We start from the raw sequence: 13,478 nt of genomic DNA, 5'->3' as shown, positions 1-13,478 counted from the left end.
TGCGTAACCGCATCCTTGAGTTTCTTAAGTATCTCAAAAAGATGTGGAACCACATTCTTAATTGAGATGAAATTTAATTATTATTACTCATATAATGTATAATAGAGCCTAATAAATACCTATGATTATATTAAAACAGTCTAAAAAAAATTGTAAAATGTTAAAGTGACCAAAAAACCTTTTCTATATGTCACTTATCACCTCCCCCACAAAATATTAAATTCAATTAATTAAACCTTATTTTATTAAAGCATAAAAGTACTTTCAGCCATTAACTAAACAGAGTGTTATTAATTTACAAATTTTTAGTATAATTATTAATTTTCAGTGAAGCATAACAAAATATAAACAAATAAAGTAAGAGCAACAATATTGTTTCCAAGCATTAACAAATCAGAGTGTAATTAATTTATAATTTTTTAATAAAAGCATAATAAAACAACAAATACATTAAGAGTACACTTTAACTAATAATTAGTGACTATATCTCATTTAACAAATATTTTCGCTTAAACAATGAGGCGATTTTTATTATTTGCAAGTTATTACCCCCCAAATCTAATGTCATAAATTAATGAACTCATAAAAGGGCCCTTTTTAAGAAAAAATAAATCTAACCTTTATATTCACAATAAACTTGAAACTAGCCTTAGATCTATGACCCTAAGAATACCAAGAATCTAAGAGACTTTAGATGATAAAGATTAGATAGTATAAAAATGCACTTTTTGGTTAACAAACAATGATTTACCTAGTCCATTCTTAAATTATGCTATCAACGAATAACTCAAAAATATGTGAATTGATCAAATTAATTAACAACAATCCACGAGTCACATTTCCGCTTGATAAAATAGAGCGAATAAAGAAAAATATTGATTCCTGGGTGAGCGAGAAGCAATTATACGTTATATCATATTTCAATCCAAATTCAACAATACAAATATTTACATGTATTTCAATATTATAATGACAAAGCTAAACGCACATGAAATTTGAATAAATTCATGACACCGAAATTAAGTACTATATAATCATGAAAATCAAGTTATAAAATAAATGTTAAATAATACCTCTTGCGAAAAATCAAACTCACGAAAAGAAAGCGATCCTAATAGGAAACCACGAACTTGAAACCACAAAATAAACCTCCGACTCAACCTTTATTTGTGATGAAAAATATAAAGTGGAGGTGATTTTTCTTTTTCTTTTCTATGAGATCTCTTTTTTTTGTGTATTGGATTTTTTGGTGAATGTTGTACGTGTTGGTTGTCAATATAAAATAGGAATGTTGTATGATATGAATTTTTTTCTTCTAGATCTGTGCGTTTTTCCTTCTTTTTTTTTTTTATATTTTATAATTTAGTAATTTTTTTTTCTCTTGTTTTTCATGTTTTCTTTTTATAATATTTGTTTGACTTTCTATTAAATGTTTCTGTTATTCTTTTCCTTAAAATAAATTTAGTTTTAAATCTTTTTTTTTCTTACGTTTTGTTCCCCTTTTTTGTTTATATATTTCTTAGACGTTCTGTACATTTTGCTTTATTTTTATTTTTTATCTATTTTAATTCAATTTGTTTCCTTCTCCTTATCCTAACAAGTTTATTATTATTATTTTTTGTTAGAACCCTAAATATCAAGACAACACACATATTATAGCATAAAACATGACTTAATACTTTTCTAAATACGATCAAACAAAGAATTCATTCAACTTAGTAAGACACAAACATAAAAACTTTGATAATTAATTAAGGAAAAAGAACGAGGAATGGACTCTTAAGCATGTAAGAAATACTCACATGTCATATAGCATGTTCGAATATATTTTAGTACACATCATTAATAATATTAACAGATTAAACACATACGAAATCTGAACAACTTCAATATATTGAAATTAATTCTTGCACAATAATGACATAAAATTATGCAAAAAATAAAATACAAATAAATGTTATCTCTTGTGAAAATTAGTTAACGAGAAGAAAGGACAAATAATTAGGAGCCACGAACTTGAAACCGCGAAAATAGATTTCAAGATCTTCAATCACAATGTGAGAAAGTACAATATGTATTGTTTTTCTTTAATTAATGCCTATAGCTATCCGCGTGCCTTTTATGTGTGTCCTTCTTTTTGTAGTATGTGGGTATATGTATATAGGTGTTAGGATAGGTGTAGGTGTGGGGTAGTGGGTTGTATTGTGTGGGGTGTGGAATGTGGAGGAAAACGTGAGGAGTGGGAGTGTGGGGAAGTTGAGAGAAAGTGGGAGTATAACTTGATGTTGGTTTTATTTTCTTTTCTTATTTATTTTTTAATTTTTGGAAGATAAGTCAAAAGCTTTTTTTTAAATTCGTTCTCCTTTTCCCTTTTTGGTTTTGTACGTGTAGTATGATTTGGATAGGAGTAGGAGTGGGGTAGGTTTGTTAGATTATTTAGGTTATTTTTTATTTTAATTTTAGTTTTACTCTACTTTTAAAAGCATAATAACTAACTATAAATAATAAATTATAATAACATATAAAGTAATTATTTAAAATTAATAAAAATCTAAGAAAAAGTCAACTAGCTATATATATATATAAAACAATCAAATAATACTAGCTTATTTATAAAAACTTGATTTCGAATATAGATTTTTTGTAATCTTCCATTTCTTTTTAAACAATTGACAATAAAACTTACCTTAAAAAGTGATTCCATTTTGTTGTTTTCAAATCTTTTAAAATAAACTTAATAAAAATAAGAGAAAAGTCAAAATATTTAATTTATATTTATAAAAATATTTCAGCTCTAAGAATGGTGTAAAATTTTAAGTTCGGTCAAAAAATACGTGTCTACAGTTTGCCCCTCTTTGACTGGAAACACAAAGAGTTTTCAGACAAAGAAGTAGACAACGTGACAAGTTTTGACCGGACTCTTATTCGAAAAGAAAAATACGCGACCGAATCCTAGTTTTGGACATCCTACATATCCCGGGTTATAATGGAATCAGGTCATGTGTTGTTCAAGGAGATGAAATGATGAGTTGGAGGTCAGGTGAGGTCCCCTTGAGGCTCCAGTTCGCGACTCCTATTGTTACATGAATATAAAATACGAAAAAATTTAAAGGAAATACAAGTATACGACCCTATCTATATAGCTTCTCTTGAACCTTGACTTGAGTCTTCGCGCTTCTTGAGTTATGAGATACTAATTTTCATCTCAAATGAGTTTAAAGGCAAACGTCTTTTCTCCATGTAGGTTCCTTTTACTCGTACTTGGTTATTGACGGTGTTTTTTTTTTTTTGTTAGAATGAGTTGCTGCTTCTTCAATCAAAATTGAGCTTGAAAATCACACTCTTTTCCATCCAAGATCTTGAGCTGGAAATGTGGATTGACCCCATTCTATCACTAGATTCCTGAAATTAAAACAAACAAAAATAATAACACAAAATTTTGCCCCAGTTTAATATAAGAAAATTTTGTGAGAGAAATAAAAGATGGTGCTTAGCTTTGAATCGAGACTTTGAACGATTCGCGCTTTGTCGCGATGTACTCTTTAGAGGGCTTATGCGTGTTTACACCAACTCCATTCTTCATGATGAACCGGTTAAATAAAATTATGTTAGTCTAGTCCTATTATCCAGGAGGGTCCTTGCTATACTACGTCCCATTGTTTAGGAGGGTCCTTGCTACACTAAATCCCATTATTCATGAGGGCCCTTGCTACACTAAGTCTCATTGTTCAGGAGGGTCCTTGCTACACTACCTCCCATTGTTCAGGAGGGTCCTTGCTATACTACGTCCCATTATTCAGGAGGGTCCTTGCTATACTACGTCCCATTATTCAGGAGGGTCCTTGCTATACTACGTCCCATTGTTTAGGAGGGTCCTTGCTACACTAAGTCCCATTGTTCAGGAGGGTCCTTGCTACACTAAATCCCATTATTCACGAGGGCCCTTGCTACACTAAGTCTCATTGTTCATGAGGGTCCTTGCTACACTATGTTCCATAGACTACGAAAACAAATAGACACTTACCCAATATAGACTATAATTCTTGTGCAATGTTGACATTTAGCTCTTCGTAGACTAAAGTGAACATCTAGGTTTTTGGATCTTTGATCTTGAAATAACTTGTGCCCCTGCTTCAACAAAGAAAATTTGTGAGTTTAAAAACGTGGTGGTTGGTTTGTGGTTTTGCCTTTTGACGAGGATTGCTAGCACTTGTCATGTTTTACTTATTCCCAACCGGCCAATGCTCATTATTGACTGAATGTATGCACCCAAATTTGCTTTCTTCGAGAGACTTAAATCCCATATCCACCTTCATTTCACGATACTCTTTGTTTAGCTTTCATTAAATTGTGGACTTTTCTGAATCCAAAACTTATCAATAGATGACAACTCATTGGCCTGATGATTTGCCTTGTACAATCCAGAAAGTTGGTAGCCAGTCTTGAAATCCTTTCTCGCTTTCTTGACACAAACTCGACTCAAGGACATGTGAAACCAAGTGATGAAAAGGGGAAGAAAAATATACACTACACAAGAATAAAAGAAAATGATTCGATGAAAAATCTCTTTTAGAGAGAGAGAAAGAAAAACTTATCTGAGTGTGGTAGCCGACTCTACTGATCATGCCATGTAATTTGAATTGATACCTGATTTGTCCATCCAATCTATTCCTCAACCATTATTGATCATCTAATCTTGATATGGAGCCCCAACGATTTGACGAAGTCATAAATAACTTCAAACTCTTATTCGCCTTGGGATGTCCATGAGGGTTTTTGCTACTAAAACTTTTTCACTTTGAATCCTTCAACTCACATTCGCCTTATGGTGCCCGTTAGGGTTTTCACCAGTAAAACTCTCTCATTTTTATTTCTCTCAATTCACATTCACTTTATGATGCCCAGTTAGGGTTTTCACCAATAAGACTCTCTCTTTTCTTTCTTTTTTTTCACAACTCACTTTCGCCTTATGATGCCGAGTTAGGGTTTTCACCAATAAGACTCTCTCATTTTTGTTTCTCTTAACTCACACTCGCCTTATGATGCCTAGTTAGAGTTTTCACCAATAAGACTCTCTCATGGTTTCATCATTTGTACCCTTAACATACTTGCTCTTGACACTTCAAAGGTTGATCCAAAGGTATTTCTTTGATTGAAACACAACTTTTATACAAGGTTAGAAAGAAATGACAAGATAAGGATCAAATACGACTTTAAATGATGGGATTGACTTTAGCTTTGGGATAGAGAAAAAAAAAACTATGACTTTTGCCCCAGTTTTTTACAAATATGGAAGTTTAGATTTTTTGTTTGGTTAGACCGAACCCAACGACAGGGTTGCCTACGTATCTTGCCGAAACAAGAATCAGGTCAAACGTAGTTCATGTTGATTGATTTTCTTCTTTTTTTTTTCTTTTTTTTATGGAAGAGCCAAGGAAGCAGAAGAACCAAAGAAGTAAATTAACTCTTAACAATGGTGACAACATATGAATTAATACTTAGACACAGAACCAAGAATTTCCATTACATCAACCTTTGAAATGTCAAGTCCAAACATAAGGGTTTCTAATACCGAAAAATAACATCATATATAATATCTCTTCATAGCATTAACATTGATGACCATAAGTCCAAACATAAGGGTTTCTAATACCGAAAGAGCACCATTGGATAATACCTTCTTTACAATGAATGGTCCTTTCCAATTTGGAGAAAATTTGCCTTTGACTTCAGCTTGGTGTGGCAGAATACGTACCAACACTAATTGTCCCTCTTCGAAACGTCTGGGACGCACCTTTTTGTTGTATGCTCGTGCCATTCTTTTCTGGTACAATTGTCCATGACATACTGATGTCATTCGCTTCTCATCAATCAAACTTAATTGTTCCAAACGTGTTCTGATCCACTCATCATCATCAATTTCAGCCTCTACAACAATCCGCAGGGATGGAATCTCAACCTTTGCAGGTATAATTGCCTCAGTCCCATATACGAGCGAATAGGGGGTGGCACCCACTGACGTACGAACTGTAGTGCGATAACCCAACAAAGCGAAAGGCAACTTTTCATGCCATTGTCGAGAACTTTGCACCATTTTACGAAGTATCTTTTTTATATTTTTGTTGGCGGCTTCTACATCCCCATTTGCTTTTGGGCGATAAGGAGTCGAATTTTGATGTTCAATCTTAAATTGACGGCATACCTCTTGCATTAAGTGACTGTTGAGATTTGCAGCATTATCGGTAACAATTGCCTTTGGAATACCAAATCGACAGATGATGTTGAAATGAATGAAATCCACCACGACCTTCTTGGTCACTGACTTGAAAGTTATTGCTTCCACCCACTTTGTAAAGTAATCAATAGCCACCAGCATGAACCTATGACCATTCGACGCTTTTGGTTCTATTGGTCCAATCACATTCATTCCCCGTGCCACGAAAGGCTATGGAGCAGACATCGCATGTAACCGCAGGGATGAGAATGTATCAAATCACCGTGTATTTGACATTCATGACACTTACAAACAAATTGTATAGAATCTCGCTCCATAGTGAGCCAATAATAACCTGCTCGAAGTATCTTCTTTGCCATAACATATCCAATCATATAAGGTCCACAAACTCCTGAGTGTACTTCAATCATGATTGTTGAAGCCTCTTTAGCATTTATACATCTTAGAAGACCCAAATCAGGTGTTTTCTTGTACAATATGCCTTCGCTTAAGAAAAAACTACTAGCTAGTCGCCGAATAGTCCTTTTTTGATTACTGGTGGCATTAGTAGGACATTCTCCGAACTGAAGATATGTTTTAATATCATGGAACCAAGGTTTACAGTCAAATTCTTCCTCCACCAAGTTGCAATAAGCATGCTGATCACGAATTTGTATGTACAAAGGGTCGATATGAGCTTCGTCAGGATGTTGAAGCATCGAAGATAAAGTTGTCAATGCATCATCAATCTCATTATGAACTCTAGGAATGTGTCTAAACTTTATTGACACAAACTGTCGACAAAGATCTTGTAAACAATGTTGATATGGTATGAGCTTTGGGTCACGAGTCTCCCATTCTCCTTGGATTTGATGGACCAGTAAGTTTGAGTCTCCTAGCACTAGCAGCTCTTGGATGCCCATGTCAGCAGCTAACCTCAAACCCAAGATGCAAGCCTCATACTCTGACATATTATTGGTACAATAGAATCTAAGTTGGGCTGTTATAGGAAAATATTCCCCTGATTCAGACATAAGGACTGCTCTTATCCCAACTCCCTTCTTGTTAGAGGCACCGTCAAAGAACAACTTCCATCCTTGATCCTTATCATGAATAACTTCATCGATACATTATACCTCTTCGTCTGGAAAGTAGGTCTTAAGTGGTTCATATTCATCATCAATAGGGTTCTCTGCCAAATGATCTGCCAAGGCTTGAGCCTTCATTGCGGTCTGCGTCACATAGATAATGTCAAACTCTGCGAGTAATATTTGCCATTTCGCGAGCCTGCCCGTGGGCATGAGCTTTTGAAAAATGTATTTTAACGAATCCATACGAGAAATGAGATAAGTAGTATAAGATGAAAGATAGTGCTTCAACTTCTGTGCTACCCAAGTTAGGGCACAACACGTTCTTTCGAGAAGGGTGTACTTCGATTCATAAACGGTAAATTTCTTGCTGAGGTAATAAATGGCCTGCTCTTTCTTCCCAGTGCCATCATGCTGACCCAATACACATCCAAAAGAATTATCCAGTACTGACATATATAATATCAATGGTCTGCCCGGCTCGGGAGGAACCAACACAGGGAGATTCGATAAGTAATTCTTAATCCTTTCAAAAGCCTCTCGACATTCTTCGGTCCATTCGACTATGACATTTTTTTTTAACAACTTAAAATTGGGCTCACAAGTTGTTGTGAGTTGAGCAATGAATCTACTTATGTAGTTTAACCTTCCTAGAAGGCTCATAACCTCAGTTTTATTCTTTGGAGGTGGTAGTTCTTGAATGACTTTTATTTTTTAAGGATCTAACTCGATACTTCGTCAACTGACTATAAACCCCAAAAGCTTTCCTGACGGTACTCCAAATACACATTTTGCAGGATTAAGCTTGAGATTATACCTGTGAAGCCTTTCGAAGAATCTTCTTAAGTCTTGCACATGATTTGACTGCTTTTTTGATTTAATGATCACATCATCCACATAAACTTCGATTTCTTTATGCATCATATCATGAAACATGGTTGTCATTGCCCTCATATAAGTTGCACCCGTATTTTTTAACCCAAAAGGCATAACCCGATAACAATATATACCCCATGGAGTGATAAAAGACGTTTTTTCTGCATCTTCATCATCCATAATAATCTGATGGTAATCCGTAAAGCAATCCACAAAAGATGCAATCTCATGTTTAGCACAATTATCCAACAAAATATGAATGTTGGGCAAAGGAAAATCATCTTTTGGACTTGCTTTGTTCAAATCACGATAATCAACACACATTCGAACTTTGCCGTCTTTCTTAGGGACAGGTACGATGTTGGCTAACCAAGAAGGATATTGAGCGACTCAAATGACTTTGGCCTCAAGTTGCTTTGTGATTTCCTCTTTAATTATTACACTCATGTCAGTTTTAAGCTTTCTCAACTTTTGCTTTACTGGAGGGAACTTAGGATCAATCGGCAACTTGTGAACCACCATGTCAGTGCTTAATCCAGGCATGTCATCATAAGATGACGCAAAAACATCCTTGTAATCAAACTGAGCCTGGATTATATCCTCCGTTTGATGTCGAGCATGTACGCTTATCTTAGTCTTTTTAATATTTTTATGATCCCCTAAATTTATCGTCTCAGTTTCACTCATGTTTGGGTTTGATTTATTCTCAAAAGATTTGAAATCCCTGCTTACTTCTTCAAATACTTCGTCTTCATCATATTCGATTTCTTGACTTATTATTTCAGGATTAGGTCGAAGATTAGATTGGATTTTAAAATCCGGTGAAAAATTCTACATGCATGTCATATCACTAGAATCGGCATAGAAAGAACTGTATAGAAGAAAACAAAATAAATATATTAGACTGAAATAAAAACACAATTACATCCTATTGAAAAGGAAAATAGAGAGTTTGAAATAAAACGACGAGACAAAATCCGAATTACAACCCTTGAATAAATCGGATGACAAAAAGAAAAACTAGACAGACTATCAAGACTCATTCTTAATGGGGAGAAGAGTGGTCTCCCAATTGTTTAGCTGGACATCAGGACCAATGAATTCCACATCTCTGTTGCTATTGCCTTCTCCAAGTTCAATCATATCAGCCTCGACAAATAAATCTTGAAAATAGTTGATAAATTCTTCGTGAACCTCCAACACTGGCTTTAGGAGTGGTGACTCAGAAGATTCTGTTGTGCGGGCTTTGAGGAAAGATTTGTATATGGGTGGTATAGGCTTGGTAAGTGACCATACATCTCTCTTCTGCTTCTTGGGCTTCATTTTGTCCTCGACTCTAGGCTTGTATCCTAAGCCAAAAGTAACCAGACTCTTTCGTGGACTCACCGTATAAGCTCTCGCAAGGAGATCCCCAAGACTTTACCTGGTTCAAAACCATGCTTCAGCATTTCTTTTACCATCATCACGGATGCCATGGGCAGTTGTGGTTTTGAAATGAAATTCCCCTCGAGGATATGCTCAAAAACCACTACCTCAAAAGATTGATAAACCAATGTCTCATTATCATTATTCGCCTTGATCAAAGGGAGGGAAGAGTCTTTGTAGACTGACTGATCCCTCTCACCATGAACAACCACTTCTTGTCGGTCGTATTCAAACTTAATCATTTGATGCAACGTAGAAGGGACTGCCCCAGCTCTATGCATCCATGGTCTTTCCAACAATAGATTGTAGGATGCATTGATATTCAACACTTGAAAATTCACGATGAAATCGACAAGCCCTATTTTTAGTAAGAGCTCTATCTCCCCAATGACATCTGTTTTGGACCTATCAAAAGCCCTAACAGATACGTTGTTGGGACATTCAATTTTTGTAGAGTTGACAAAGGACAAATATTTGCCCCAGACCCTCCGTCAATTAGAACTCGAGTGACATATGAAAGCTCACACTTTACAGTGATATGGAGGTCTTGGTTATGTCCCATACCTTCCACTGGTAGTTCATCATCTGAAAAGGTGATGCGGTTTACCTCAAAGATTCTCCCAGCAATCTTCTCTAACTGACTCATTGTAACTTCATTAGGAACATGTGATTCGTTCAGAATCTTCATTACAACTTTACGGTGTTCATCTGAATGTATTAACAATGACAACAAAGAGATTTGGGCTGGAGTTTTCCTTAACTATTCCACAATGAAGTAGTCTGACAATTTCATCTTTCTTAAGAACTCATCTGCCTCCCCTTCAGTGACTGGACTTTTAACTTGCATTTGGTTATTTTTATTTTTCCTTAATTCAGCCGGGGCATAACATCTTCCTGAACAAGTCATTCCTCCCATTTCATCTACTTTTTCATTGACTTCTTCCCCCTTGTATGTCACGACGGTAGGCTCATAATTCCAGGGGACAGCCTTGGGGTTAGTCATTGGAAGTTGGGACACTGGCCTAATGATCACAAGTGGTATATAGGATCATTGCACGATCAAGATAGGCTTGTCTGGCCCTCTCGGAACAACCAATCTTGCCTCTCTTTGACTTGCCTAAATATCTTCAAGTGCTCCTTTCACAGTTAGGATGGGTGTGTTTGATGGGCTTAACTTTTTCGACGTCCTTTCTGCCCCTGAAGGCACTGTTTTTGTCAAGTCAACAACATTCGCTGAATTTTCCATGCCAGTTCCAACCTTAAGGATTGGCTTGTATGGCACTGCAACTTCTTCGCAACCATTCATCATTTCAAACATGTTTGTTTCAGTATGCCTGGGTAGTGGATTTTGATTGATGTTTGGTCCATTTGGGTTTTCAACGATAATTCGATAAGTATCGATCAAATCTTGAATCACCTTTTTCAAGTACCAACACCTCTCTATGTTGTGCCCTAGGGCATCAGAACAGTAAGCGCAGTGTTGAGAATAATCTAGATTTCTTGGGGGAGGATTTGACATCTTTCTTTCAATAGGACTCAAAACATTCAACGTCTTTAATTTTTGAAACAAGCTAGCATATGATTCTCCAATAGGGGTGAATTCATCCTTAGCTCCATTTCCCTTCTTATATTCTTTTCTAGGACGAAAAGGAAATCTAACAGTATTTTGGTGAATTTGTGGGGGTGGTGGATGATTTTGAGGAATTGGGGCACGCCATTGCGGATAAGAAGGGGGGACAATTAGTTGTGCGCTGAAAACGGGATATGGAGAGTATGGGATGGGATATTGTGGAGCTTGGGTAGGAAAATAGTGTTGCGGGGGATTATCTTGGACATAGGTCCGAGGTGCGGATACAACCGTAGCTACATCTTCCCTTCTCTTCTTCCCTCAAATATTTTCAGAACCATTTTGAAGCACTTGTGTTGTGGCTTTTAAGGCAGCTTGGCTTACAATTTTTTCCAGACTTGATGCCATTTTTCACCATTTCTCCAACCTTAATAACTTCAGCGAATGTCTTCCCGACGGCAGAAAGCAAGTAATGAAAGTAATCAGGTTCTTGCGCTTGGAGAAAAACGTCAATCATCTCTGACTCCTTCATTGATGGTTTAACCCTAGCAGCTTGCTCCCTCCATCTAACGGCATATTTACGAAAATTTTTCGTGGTCTTTTTCCTCGTGTTGGCTAATGAGGAGTGGTCTGGCACAATGTCAATATTGTATTGGAATTGTTGCACAAAACATCGAGCCAAATCATCCCATGTATGCCAGTTGGCAATATCCTGATCTATGAACCATTCGGATGTCATTCCCACTAGGCTTTCCCCAAAATAGGCCATAAGCAACTCTTTTTTGCCCTCTGCACCCATCAGTTGATTGCAATATCTCTTCAAATGAGCTATGGGGTCTCCGTGACCATCGTATTTCTCAAACTTTGGAGTTTTAAAACCAACAGGCAAATGGACATAGGGAAACATGCACAAATCGCTGAATGAGATGCCTTTGTGGCTTCCTAGTCCCTGCATATCTCTTATGCTCTACTCCAAACTCTTCATTTTCTTAGCCAACTCTTCATGTTCCTCATTCTTAACCGTCTTTTCAACTTCGATAGGGGGGCAATATTGATGGATGTGGGGGTACGAGCTTGGAATTTTAATTGCCTCTTCAAGGGTATAACCATGATCACGAGGAACTTTGGACGAAGGATCATTGTTGGGCATCATTGTTGGTTGTGGAATGATATTAGTCGGCGCAGTTGGCATAAAAAGTGGATTACTCATCATAGGGGTACTCAAAGAGCGCACCGTAGAAGTTCCAGCGATGTTGGATGTATTAGCATAGGGGCCGAATCCAGGTGGATAAATGGGATCATTTGTCGACACCTGGATAGAGGGTGGTATGTTTATATTTAGATAGTCGCGTATTGAAGAAGGCAGAGCTTGTCCACTCGTCCAAGCTTCGTACATATTTGCCATTTGTTGTCTTAATACCCTTACCTCTTCTATTGATACAGTTTCTTGTGAAGTCATCTGGTTTCAGACCTCATCATGGTCAGACTCGTTCCCGTCTTTATGGGCCATTTTCTTCTTCCCTTTCGACCTTGTATTGTAGGGATGTGATGCCAGCTTAACCACAAACCAATCACCTTTAAGCTAATATGTATTTCTCTCTCTCTCTCTGAATGAAGTAGCAAACATATTAGTGTTAAGGAATCATGCATATTGCATCCACATATATACTTTTAATATGGAAGACCTTATGTTTCATCTCGACTTATCTAGGTGTTTTCTCCTCTTTAGTTATTCTTGTTAAAAAGGTTTGACCGAACCCATTGGGTTGCCTACGCATCATGTTAGTGCATGAATCAGATCTTTGCGTAGTTCGAGAATATACATTAACCCTTTTTTTTTTTTAATTTTTATAGTTGTTATAGATATATACATATAGATATTACTATTTATATATATTTATTCATTTATACTAATGAAAAAAATGAAACCAGACATAAACATAATTTAACATATCATTTCAACGTTTGGAACATAAGTAGGAAAACGATGAGAAAATCGCAATATCTTAAACAGACACGACCTAAACAAAGCGTAGAAAAGTAGAATGAAATAAAACAGGACATAAACTAAAGAAAACGACACTAAGGAAACAAATATTTGCATCAACCCTCATATCCCAAAGACATAAATGTCATGCTTGCATACCCATCTGCTTGCTCATGGAGATGGTGGTCTTACACGACCTCCTACACTCTGATATATATCTTGCACCGAATTCATAAGGTACTCAGCGAATTCAAGTACTTCAGCCAGAAATTGTTCATGGTTCATCTCTTGATAGTCTAAACCCATTTGGGCAGTGCGATC

At 36.2% G+C, this 13,478-nt stretch overlaps 1 pseudogene; it reads right to left on the bottom strand.

Annotated features, from left to right (window-relative positions):
• Window positions 1-5,584: 5,584 nt before the first annotated feature.
• On the bottom strand, window positions 5,585-10,909 carry LOC125863257 (uncharacterized; annotated as a pseudogene).
• Between the last annotated feature and the right edge of the window lie 2,569 nt (window positions 10,910-13,478).

Source organism: Solanum stenotomum, chromosome 4 (genome assembly GCF_019186545.1).
Source record: "Solanum stenotomum isolate F172 chromosome 4, ASM1918654v1, whole genome shotgun sequence".
Classification (NCBI taxonomy): domain Eukaryota; kingdom Viridiplantae; phylum Streptophyta; class Magnoliopsida; order Solanales; family Solanaceae; genus Solanum; species Solanum stenotomum.
This window is presented reverse-complemented; position numbering and strand designations above follow the sequence as displayed.